General features: G+C 43.2%; 1 protein-coding gene across 1 annotated transcript in view; it reads left to right on the forward strand.

Annotated features, from left to right (window-relative positions):
* The window catches only part of LOC109906833 (fibroblast growth factor 14-like), a 58,972-nt gene that overhangs the window by 25,511 nt on the left and 20,391 nt on the right, over positions 1-13,070 (forward strand). The gene's annotated exons all lie outside the window — the stretch shown is intronic.

Raw genomic sequence — 13,070 nt, forward strand, 5'->3', positions numbered from 1 at the left:
CCTTCGTTGGACACTGTTAACTAACCTCCAAAAGAGCTTCAATGCCATACAACCCTCCTTCCGTGGCCTCCAACTGCTTTTAAATGCTAGTAAAACTAAATGCATTCTCTTCAACCGATTGCTGCCCGCACCCGCCCGCCCGACTAGCATCACTACTCTGGATGGTTCTGACTTAGAATATGTGGACAACTACAAATACCTAGGTGTGTGGTTAGACTGTAAACTCTCCTTCTAGACTCACATTAAGCATCTCCAAACCAAAATGTAATCTAGAATTGGCTTTCTATTTCGCAACAAAGCCTCCTTCACTCATGCTGCCAAACATACCCTCGTAAAACTGACTATCCTACCGATGCTTGATTTCGGCGATGTCATTTACAAAATAGCCTCCAACACTCTACTCATGTAGTCTATCACAGTGCCATCCGTTTTGTCACAAAGTTCCATATACTACCCACCACTGCGACCTGTATGCGCTCGTTGGCTGGCCCTCACTACATACTCATCACCAAACCCACTGGCTCCAGGTAATCTACAAGTCTTTGCTAGGTAAAGCCCTGCCTTATCTCAGCTTATTGAGATAATCGGGCCCTTCGTTGGACACTGTTAACTAACCTCCAAAAGAGCTTCAATGCCATACAACCCTCCTTCCGTGGCCTCCAACTGCTTTTAAATGCTAGTAAAACTAAATGCATTCTCTTCAACCGATTGCTGCCCGCACCCGCCCGCCCGACTAGCATCACTACTCTGGATGGTTCTGACTTAGAATATGTGGACAACTACAAATACCTAGGTGTGTGGTTAGACTGTAAACTCTCCTTCTAGACTCACATTAAGCATCTCCAAACCAAAATTTAATCTAGAATTGGCTTTCTATTTCGCAACAAAGCCTCCTTCACTCATGCTGCCAAACATACCCTCGTAAAACTGACTATCCTACCGATGCTTGATTTCGGCGATGTCATTTACAAAATAGCCTCCAACACTCTACTCATGTAGTCTATCACAGTGCCATCCGTTTTGTCACAAAGTTCCATATACTACCCACCACTGCGACCTGTATGCGCTCGTTGGCTGGCCCTCACTACATACTCATCACCAAACCCACTGGCTCCAGGTAATCTACAAGTCTTTGCTAGGTAAAGCCCTGCCTTATCTCAGCTTATTGGTCACCATAGCAACACAAACCCGTAGCGCACGCTCCAGCTCCCCTGACCATAGAGAGCTTATTATTCTCTATGTTGGTTAGGTCAGGGTGTGACTAGGGTGGGTCATCTAGGTGATTATATTTCTATGTTGGCCTGGTATGGTTCCCAATCAGAGGCAGCTGTTTATCGTTGTCTCTGATTGGGGATCATATTTAGGTAGCCATTTCCCCTTTGTGCTTTGTGGGATCTTGTCTAGGTATAGTTGCCTGCGAGCACTTCATTGAGCTTCACGTTTCGTTTAAAGCTTTTTTTTTTCTTTGAGTTTCTTTTCCTAATAAAGAGGATGGAAATATACCACGCTGCATCTTGGTCCACTCCTTATAACGATTGTAACAATAGCAGCATTCATGCAAAACTGAAAGTGTGAACCACCGCATTTAACCACGGCAAGGTGGCTGGGAACATGGACATGCACAATCAGACCAACTATAAGGCAATCAAAGGTGCAAAACGACAATACAGGGACAAAGTCGTCTCAGACAAAAGACATATGTGACAGGGACTCCAGACAATCATGGATTATAAAGGGAAAGTCAGCCACGTCTCGGACACCGACACCTCTCTCTCGGACAAGCTAAACACCTTCGCCCACTTCGAATAAAACACTGAGCCGCGAAAACACAAGCCACCGCTTCTAACGAGGACAGTGAGATCTCGTTCTCTGTGGCCGAGGTGAGTAAGACGTTTAAGCGTGTTAACCCTCACAGGGCTGCCGGCCCAGACAGCATCCCAACCCATGTCCTGCATGTGCAGACCAGCTGGCTGGAGTGTTTACGGACATATTGAATCTCGCCCTATCCACCATTGTTCCTGTACCCAAGAAAGTGAAGATAACTGAACTAAATGACTATCGCCCCTAAGCACTCACTTCTGTCATCATGAAGTGCTTTGAGAGGCTAGTTATTTTAAGGATCATATCACCTCCACCCTACCCGACACCCTAGACCAACTACAATTGCATACCTCCCCAACAGATCCATGGAGGATGCAAACGCCATCGCACTGCACACTGAAATACCTGTAAAAATGCTGTTGATCGATTACAGCTCAGCTTTCAACACCATAGTGCCCTCCAAGCACTAATCTCTGGGCCCTAGGTCTGAATCCCTCCCTGTGTTCTGGACTTCCTGACGGGCTGACCCCAAGTGGTGAAGGTAGAAAACAACACCTCCGCCACGCTGATCCTCAACACGGAGGTCCTTAAAGGGTGAGTGCTCAGCCTCCTGCTGTACTCCCTATTCATCCATTACTGCATGGCCACGCACATCTCCAACTCAATCATCAAGTTTGCTGATGACACAACAGTGATAAGCCTGATTACCAACAATGACGAGACAGTCCTCAGGGAGGAGGAGAGGGCCCTGGTGGAGTGGTTCCAGGACATAACCACTCCATCAATGACAACAAAACTAAGGAGCGGATCGTGGACTTCAGGAGACAACAGAGAGAAAACGTCCCAATCCACATCAACTGCTCAACCAAATTTGGCTTGGCTGTCCTCGGCTTAGCTGCCAGCGATTACAGCCTTGAGTGCTCTTGGGTATGACTCTACAAACTTGGCACAACTCTATTTGTGGAGTTTCTCCCATTCTCTGCAGATCCTCTCAAGCTCTGTCAGGTTGGATGGGGAGCGTTGCTGCACAGATATCGTCGCACACAGCAACTCCTACATTGTCTTGGCTGTTTGCTTATGGTCGTTGTCCTGTTGGAAGGTGAATCTTTGCCCCAGTCTGAGGTTCTGAGCGCTCTGGAGCAGGTTTTCATCAAGGATCTCTGTACTTTGCTCTGTTAATCTTTCCCTTGATCCTGACTAGTCTCCCAGTCCCTGCTGCTGAAAAACATCCCCACAGGATGATGTTGCCACGACCATGCTTCATCGTTGGAATAGTGCTAGGTTTCCTCCAGATGTGACGTTTGCCATTCAGGCCAGATAGTCTTGCTTCTCATGGTCTGAGAGTCTTCAGATGCCTTTTGGCAAACTCCAAGCAGGCTGGCATGTGCTTTTTACTGAGGAATGACCTCCGCCTGGCCACTCTGCCATAAAGGCCTGATTGGTGGAGTGCTTCAGAGATGGTTGTCCTTTTGGATAGTTCACCCATCTCCTCAGATTAACTCTTGAGCTCTGTCAGAGTGAACATCGGGTTCTTGGTCACTTCCCTGATCAAGGCCATTTCCTCTCTAGGAGAGTCTTGGCGGTTCCAGACTTCTTCCATTTAAGATTGATGGAAGCCACGGTGTTCTTGGGAACCTTCAGTGCTGCAGATTTGTTGTTACTCTTCCCCATATCTGTGCCTTGACACAATCCTGTCTCAGAGCTCTAAGGACAATTCCTTCAACCTCAATCAATCTTGCATGCTTTCTCAAACAGCTGTAACTGAATATGCATTTGTAAATCAAGTCCTTTCTTGAGTTGGGCTCTGGGATGTAACAACCATTGAGCTTATGGGTGATTGTGGGTGAAAGGGTTTGTTTGTTTATGTGTGTGTGTGTGTGTGTGTTTGTTTATGTGTGTGTGCGTGTGTGTGAGCGTGTGCGTGTGCGTGTGCGTGTGCGTGTGCGTGTGCGTGTGTGTGTGTGTGTGTGTGTGTGTGTGTGTGTGTGTGTGTGTGTGTGTGTGTGTGTGTGTGTGTGTGTGTGTGTGTGTGTATCCCACATCTACTGCTAGGGGGTAAGGATGTTAGGGGTGGGCATATCGGATGAATCACAATAATTGTTAGCTTGACAAAAATGTAATGCAATGGCAATTCTGGTTATAGGTAACAATCCTTTGCATGAGCTGTTGACATTATTACTCGTATTAATTGTTAATGATGGAAAATAAGATATGTAAGAGTTTTGAATATGCACTACTGTTCAAAAGTTGGGGGACACTTAGAAAGGTCTTTATTTTTTAAAGAAAAACATGTTTTTTGTCTACTAAAATAACATAAAATTGATCAGAAATACAGTGTAGACATTGTTAATGTTGTAAATGAGTATTGTAGCTGGAAACAACAGATTTTTTATGGAATATCTACATAGGCGTACAGAGAACCAAAATCAGCAACCATCACTCCTGTATTCCAATGGCACGTTGTGTTAGCTAACACAAGTGTATAATTTTAAAAGGCTAACTGATCATTAGAAAACCTTTTTGCAATGATGTTAGCACAGCTGAAAACTGTTGGATTAAACAAGATATAAAACTGGCCTTCTGTAGACTAGTTGAGTATCTGGAGCATCAGCATTTGTGCGTTCGATTACAGGCTCAAAATGGCTAGAAACAAAGAAGGTTCTTTTGAAACTCATCAGTCTATTCTGATGAGGTTATTCCATGAAGGTTATTCCATGTGAGAAATTGCCAAGAAACTGAAGATCTCGTACAATGCTTTGTACTACTATATTCACAGAACAGCGCAAACTGTCTCTAACCAGAATAGAAAGAGGAGTGGGAGGCCCCAGTGCACAATTGAGCAAGAGGACAAGTGCATTAGAGTGTCTAGTTTGAGAAACAGACGCCTCACAGGTCCTCAACTGGCAGCTCATTAAATAGTACCTGCAAAACACCAGTCTCAACGTCAACAGTGAGGAGTCAACTCCGGGATGCTGGCCTTCTAGGCAGAGTTGGAACGAAAAAGCCATATCTCAGACTGGCCAATAAAAATAAAAGATTAAGATGGGCAAAGGAACACAGACACTAGACAGAGGAACTCAGCCTAAAAGGCCAGCATCACCCTGATTAACTTATTTGGGACTGGGGGGCAGTATTGAGTAGCTTGGATGAATAAGGTGCCCAGAGTAAACTGCCTGCTACTCAGGCCCAAAAGCTATAATATGCATATAATTAGTGGATATGGATAGGAGACACTCTGAAGTTTCTAAAACTGTTTGAATGATGTCTGTGAGTATAACAGAACTCATATGGCAGGCAAAAACCTGAGACAAAATCCAACGAGGAAGTGCGAAATCGTTTTTTTGCCTCTCCAATATACAGTGTCTATGGGGTCATATTGCACTTCCTAAGGCTTCCACTAGATGTCAACTGTCTTTAGAACCTTGTTTCAGGCTTCTACTATGAAGGGGGAGTGAATAAGAGCTGTTTGACTAAGAGGTCTGGCAGAATGCCATGAGCTAAGTCAGGAGCGTGGCCGTGAGAGCGAGCTGCGTTCCTTTTAATTTCTAAAGACAAAGGAATTGTCCGGTTGAAACTTTATTGAAGATTTATGATAAAAACACCCTAAAGATTAATTCTTTACATCGTTTGACATGTTTCTACAATCTGTAATGTAACTTGTTTGACTTTCGTCTGAACGATTTGCTCACACATTGTGCATTTGGATTACTGGGCTAAACGAGCAAACAAAAATTTGGTATTTGGACATAAATGATGGACTTTATCGAACAAAACAAGCATTTATTGTGGATATGGGGTTCCTGGGAGTGCATTCCGTTGAAGATCATCAAAGATAAGTGAATATTTATAACGCTATTTCTGAGTTTTGTGACTCCTCTCCTCGGTTGGAAAATAGCTGTATGTTTTTCTGTGGCTTGGCACTGACCTAATATAATCGCAGGGCGTGCTTTCGCCGTAAAGCCTTTTTGAAATCGGACACAGCGGTTGCATTAACAAGACGTTTATCTTTAAAATGGTGTATAATACTTGTATGTTTGAGGAATTTGGCACCCTGCGATTGAATATGTTCGTAAACACTCCAGTCAGTTGGTCTGCACATGCTCTGAGGTTGCGGCTATGGATGCTGTCTGGGCCGGCAACCTTGTGAGGGTTAAAACGCTTAAATGTCTCGCTCATGTCGGCCACGGAGAAGGAGAACCCACAGTCCTTGGTAGCTGGCCGCATCAATTGCACTGTGTTATCCTCAAAGCAGGTGAAAAAGTTGTTTAGCTTATCCGGAACAAGACATAGGTGTCCGCGACGTGGCTGGTTTTCTCTTTGTAGTCTGTGATTGTCTGTAGACCCTGCTACGTACGTCTCGTGTCTGAGCCGTTGAATTGCAACTCCACTTTGTCTCTGTTCTGATGTTTTGCTTGTTTGCTTGCCTTACAGAGGGAATAACTACCCTGTTTGTGTTCTGCCATATTTCCAGTCACCTTGTCATAGTTTAATGTGGTGGTTCGCCCTTTCAGTTTTGCGTGAATGCTGACATCTTTCCAAAGTTTCTGATTTGGGTAGGTTTTCATAGTCACAAGGGTACATCTCCTATACATTTCCTGATAAACTCAGTCATCGTATTTGTGTATTCGTCGATATTATTCTCAGAGGCTACCCGGAACATATCCCAGTCCGTAGCATGGATACTTCCTGTATGAGTTCCTGCCTATTGGCAGGGAGGAGCAAAACGGAGTCATGATCAGATTTGCCCAAGGGAGGGCTGGGGAGGGCCTTGTAGGCATTTCGAAAAGCTGAGTAACAGATGTCCAAAGTTTCTCAGAGCAAGTGCTACAGTCAATGTGTTGGTAGAACTTTGGTAGCATTTTCCTCAGATTAGCTTTGTTAAAATCCCCAGCTGCAATACATTTGTCCTCAGGATATTTGGATATGGATATGTGGTCCAGTGTAGTTCTTCATTGGCTGTCGTGGTTTCGGCTTGAGGGGAAAATACAAGGCTGTGACTATAACTCGAGAAAAGTCTCTTGGGAGGTAATACGGTTGGCATTTGATTGTGAGGTATTCTAGGTCAGGTGAACAAAAGGACTTGAGTTTCTGTATGTTATCACAATCACACCATGAGTAGTTAATCATGAAACATACACCCCTGCCCTTCTTCTTCCCGGGGGGGGGAGGTGTATTCCTGTCTGCGCGATGAACTGAGAACCCAACTGGCTGTATAGACAGTATATCCCGAGAGAGCCATGTTTCTGTGAAACAGAGTATGTCACAATCCCTGATATGTCTCTCGAAGGAGATGCTCACCCTGAGCTCGTCAACTTTATCATCCAGAGACTGAACAGTAGCAAGTAATAATATACTTGGAAGCGGTGGGTGGTGTGCGTGCCTCCTGAGTCAGACTAGGAATCAGCCTCTCGAATCAGTTCAATTGCCCTGGGGGGTAAGAACAACGGATCCAATTTGGGAAAGTTGTATTCCTGGTCCTATTATTGGTAATGCGGTATGTTACCGCTGCTCTGATATCCAAAAGTTATTTCCTGTTGTATGTAATAACACACAAAAAATCTGGGCTAATAATATCACATAAAAAACTAAATACAAAGTTGCTAAGTAGCTAGAAGCACGGCTGCCCTATCTGTCTGTGCCATCTTGATAGCCCTATTTGTTAAAAGACCAAGTCCTTATTATGGCAAGAACAGCTCAAATAAGCAAAGAGAAATGACAGCCCATCATTATTTTAAGACATGAAGGTCAGTCAATCTGGAAAATGTCAGTGTAGTCGCAAAACCATAAAGCGCTATGATGAAACTGGCTCTCATGAGGACCACCACAGAAAAGGAAGACCTCTGCAGAGTTACCTCTGCTCCAGAGGTTAAGTTCATTAGAATTAACTGCACCTCAGATTGCAACCCAAATAAATGCTTTGAGGAGTTCAAGTAACAGACACATCTCAACATCAAGTGTTCAGAGGAGACTGTGTGAATCAGCCCTTCATGGTTGAATTGCTGCAACGAATCACTACTAAATGACACCAATAAGAAGAAGAGACTTGCTTGGGCCAAGAAACTCGTGCAATAGACTTTTGCAGGTGGAAATCTGTCCTATGGTCTGATGAGTCCAAATTTGAGATTTTTGGTCCCAACCACTGTGTCTCTGTGAGACGCAGAGTAGGTGAATGGATGATCCCTGCATGTGTGGTTCCCACCATGAAGCATGGAGGAGGTGCGATGGTGTGGAGTTGCTTTGCTGGTGACAGTATCAGTGATTTATTTAAAATTCACAATTAACCAGCATGGCTACAACAGCATCTTGTTTGCAATGACCAAAAAACCCCACCTCCAGGCTGTGTAAGGGCTATTTGACCAAGAAAGAGTTTGATGGAGTGCTGCATCAGATGACCTGGCCTCCACAATCACCCGACCTCAACCCAATTGAGGTGAGTTGGATCGCGGAGTGAAGGAAAAGCAGCCCACAAGTGCTTAGCATATGTGGGAACTCCTTTGACTGTTGGAAAAGCATTCCAGTTGAAGCTGGTTGAGAAAATGCCAAAAGTTTGCAAAGCTGTCATCAAGGCAAAGGGTGAAGAATCTGAGAAATATAAAATGTATGTGTCCTGACCTTAGATATATCTGTTTTCTTTATATTTTGGTTAGGGTGTGACTAAGGTGGGTACGCTAGTTTTTGTATGACTAGGGTTGTTGTAGGTCTAGGGGTTTTTGTATTTCTATGTTGGCCTGATATGGTTCTCAATCAGAGACAGCGTTTATCGTTGTCTCTGATTGGGGATCATATTTAGGTAGCCATTTCCCTTTTGTGTTTAGTTGATCTTAGTTGACTGTCAGCACTATTGTGTATAGCGTCACGTTTCGTTTGTTCTTTATTGTTTTGTTTAGTGAGTTTCAGTTGATTAAAATATGTGCAACTCTACACATGTGCATTAAAATATGTGCAACTCTAAATATGTGCAACTCTTGGTCTCATTCATACGACGAACGTGACAATATGTTGATTTGTTTAACACTTTTTTGGTTACTACATTATTCCGTATGTGTTATTTCATAGTTTGGATGTCTTCACTATATTCTACAATGTAGAAAATCGTTTTAAAAAATGGAAAAAAAGGAGGTCTGTCCAAACTTTTTACTGGTGCTGTATTCCAGACTCTGACATTGCTCGTTTCGAAATGTTGTGATTTCTTTCTTTTTACTTGGGGGATTTGTGTGTATTGTTTTGTATCGTTAGGTATTACTGCAACGTTGGAGCTAGAAACATAATCATTTTGCTACACCTTCGATAACATCGGCAAAATATGTGTACGCGACCAATCAAATTTGATTTGATTAGCATACAACCGTGTCAGTCAGTACGCCTAACAAAGTAACAACACGTGGCTATAACATGTATCTCCCATTGTTTAATGTACTATCTATCATGATATCAGATCCAAAGAGATAATATACTTTCAATAATGCAGTACCTGATCAGAGAAAATAAATTCCGGTCCTGCATAATTGAAAGTCTATTATCTCTGTGGATCTCATCATGTTGAACAGTCAAAGATACGGTATTCAGTGCCACTACCAATCTGACATAGTCTAATGCTCAGTACTCATGCATCCCAAATGGCACCCTATTCCCTATCACTATATATGGAATAGGGTGCCATTTGGGACGCATCCACATTGTACTGGTATGCAACTCTCTTATTTCACCTTGATGTGGGAGAGAGAGAGTGGAGAGGTAGACCGAGAGAAAGTAGAGCACTTTTCTAGTCTGCTGTGTAGTTCTGTTTAAGGTAGCTCTGCACGTTCACTTCGAAGTCGACATTCTGCCTGCAGGACCTGGGGTATAGAGAGGAATGGCGTGGCATGAAGTTTTTTAACACCGGCTTTCCGATGTGTCAATCTGAACACACACACTTTGATACACACATGAACACAGGTATGAAAAAAACACACATGCACGCATTCACGAATGCACGTATGCACACACAAACACACACACACACACACAGAGAGAGAGACAGAGAGAGAGACAGAGAGAGCGAGCGAGAGAGAGCACAGCTGTAGAGGATATACTTACACAGGCATTCTCTCCAGACAGAAGAAAGGTGACCCATTTTCGTAGGGGGAATGAACCACAGAAGACAGTGAGAGAGAAGAAAAGGTCATAGAGAAAATCCCTTTGAGCAGCCTGGTCTCATAGACTAGACGTAACATTATACATGTAAATCTGGGGCACTCAAACTAGCATGATTTGTTACATTTGGTATGGTTACATAAGACAGAAAAAGTTACTTAAGGCGAATATGAACAGAGGGTAATTGGTCAGGGTGTCTCAGTATTTGGTGTTTATTAGGACTCCCATTAGCTGCTGCAAAAGCATCAGCTCCTCTTCCTGGGGTCCACATGAAAGGTGGGCGCATAACCCGAATGTCTAGCAACCCAAAGGTTGCATGTTTGAATCTCATAACAGACAACATTTTAGCTAATTAGCAACCACTTATTACTTTTTAGCTTCTTGCAACTACTTGTTAGCGAGCGCTAACCTTAACCCTAACCACAACCCCTAACTCATAGCCTAGCTAACATTTGCCACCTAGCTAACATTAGTGTTAGCCACCTAGCTAATGTTAGCCACAAACAAATTGGAATTTGTAACACGTCATACTTTTGAAAATTCGTACTAATTGCAATTTATGACATACCATACGAATTGTAATTTGTTACATATCATACATAATGGATGATCGACATCCACAAATGGAATCCATACCATACGAATTGTAACATATCATACTAATCGGAGTGTCCCAGTTTCCTATGATATGTCTACTCCTAAACGGGAACTCAGTAGCCCCGAGACTGCCACACAGCTCCCCAGTACTGCCACACAGCTCCCCAGTACTGCCACACAGCTCCCCAGTACTGCCACACAGCTCCCCAGTACTGCAGCATAGAGTGCAGAAGAAATATCATTACACGGAGAGAAGCACAAAACTGTAACTTCAACTTTCTAGAGTTTTCCCTGTAAGTTAAAACTATCACTACTCTTTACTGTGGCAATTATGATCGAATCAATGCAATATTAGCCACTTTCAATGTGACATACCAAAGCAAAACAAACTATGCAAGAGATTTTGTGGTAGGCAGAAGGCATCTTAGTAGGATTCTATTGCACATAACGCGACGGTACTCTACACAGACCGGGGCGGCATAACCAATCAGAGCTGCAGTTGGCCTATATGCAAATAGTCCATTGCCATATATAGATCTGTGCCATTTACTTTGAACTGGACTGTGTTTACAGCTGCGGTCGTGAGTAGATGTGCTTGTTTTCAGATGAAAGCAAAAGCTGCATGTAGCCCCGTGTGCACATTTAGTTCATATCCTTTGCTAGTTAGTGAGTTATTAGCCCAGTTATAGATCCTTTGTAATCAGTAAAAGGGGAGTGATTGCTTCCTACAAGAGCACAAAACGTGTACATTTCTAGACATCTTTGAAAAGAGAGTCAGGTAAAGAACTTTTTTTTTGTCTTAAACGGGCAGTGTTGTATTTTGACACAGGCTTGAATAAGCTAAGCAGCCAATAAGCAGAGGGTAGCATATATTGTCTGATTCTATGAAGTAATGGTATGGAAAAAATAATGCATTTTATTTTGTAAAGTGGTTTCTTCCATCAAACAACACATTTTCAGTCACCTCCTTGTCTGAAGGACAAGTGGATAAACAGGTTAATGTCAAGCTCGTATGTTCTTTTCAAAAGTCTCATGGAATGTAGGACTACATTAAACACCACACATTGGCTGCGACTGTAGGCTGAATGAAAGAACAGCTATTTCCATGTAAAATTATGGGATGCATTTTCTCCATTGTTTTTGATGGTAGGCCACTCTGGTAGGCCTACATTATGATCAAATAGCCACAGTAGCCTACTTGGCCACTTAAGACTGTAACTTAAAGCAGGTACAGCCTCAGTGTTCACAGTAAACGCACACTGGAAGTTGCACAGAATTTTCACAACTTTCAAGTTTGCACTCAGCAGACCTGAAATTTGCTCAGTGCCAAACAAATGAGAGGGAACATTGCCCCGAGACCAGGTGGCTTTGAGAGGGAGCTATTTCTTTCTTTTTTTCTATTTTTTCCCTTCTTTTTTCCCGATGTGAAGAAAGGCACATCGAGTGATTCAGAGGACAGTGTGCAGAAATAGAGGCGATGGACATTCTCACTGAAAGCATCAGAGTGATAGGGGGGGTAATGGTAGGGACTATAGTGCTTGAGGGAGGGAGAGAGAGAGAGAGAGAGAGAGAGAGAGAGCATGGAGAGGTGGGATAATGGTAGGGACGACAGTGCTTGAAACAGAGCGAGAGAGTTGGTCATAGAGAGAAATTGATCAAATAATAAGAGAGAGAGAGAACAAGGTAAGGGTAGCGACTATAGTGTTTTAGCACCTCTTACATAATCCACTACAACACTAGAGGGAGAGGAGAGAGGGGGACAGCAGAATTTTAAGAAGAGAAACTGTAGAAATGGGCGGGGTTTATGACTGTGGGTATAGAAGCCATTGACGACCAAGGTACTGTCACCTCCGTGACCAGGTTGGCACGGCAACAATAAGATGTCGAACCCAGTTGAAATGAAGCCCTGTCTGTGTCTTAAGTCTGGCATAATACTATTATAAACATGCCATGCATATCAATAGAAAACTGCTAATGTTGGTTAAGTATTAAATAGCTCAATAGTGCATAGAGCAAAATATCATGTCAAAGAGCAGTTTGCTCCCACTATCTCAGCTTGAATGGACAACTCACCTTGCCTGTGGGAGAGCAGTGCTGCGATGTCTTACATCAGAAAGGTGTACAGGTTCAAAGTGAGTCTAAGACTTTGATATCCCTACAGTAACTTTGACACATCACTGACACTGGTGCAAAGGAATAGATTACTAGAGGGTAGACCAACAGCAGCAAACTATTCCGCACGGCTCTCACATGCTCTGGCAGCGTATTGATGTGCATTGCGTCATTCATATACTGATCAATACTGAACTTGTAGGGAATGGGTTTGTGTGCTTGTATGGTTTTAAAGAGTGCATGTTTGAATACTGGGTGTGTGTTCAAGATACATTATATATACAAAAGTATGTGGACACTCCTTAAAATTTGTGGATTCAGCTAGTTCAGCCACTAACATTGCTGACAGGTGTATAAAATAGAGCACACAGCCATTCAATCTCCATAGACAAATATATAATGGCCTT

Source organism: Oncorhynchus kisutch, linkage group LG16 (assembly GCF_002021735.2).
Source record: "Oncorhynchus kisutch isolate 150728-3 linkage group LG16, Okis_V2, whole genome shotgun sequence".
Taxonomy (NCBI): domain Eukaryota; kingdom Metazoa; phylum Chordata; class Actinopteri; order Salmoniformes; family Salmonidae; genus Oncorhynchus; species Oncorhynchus kisutch.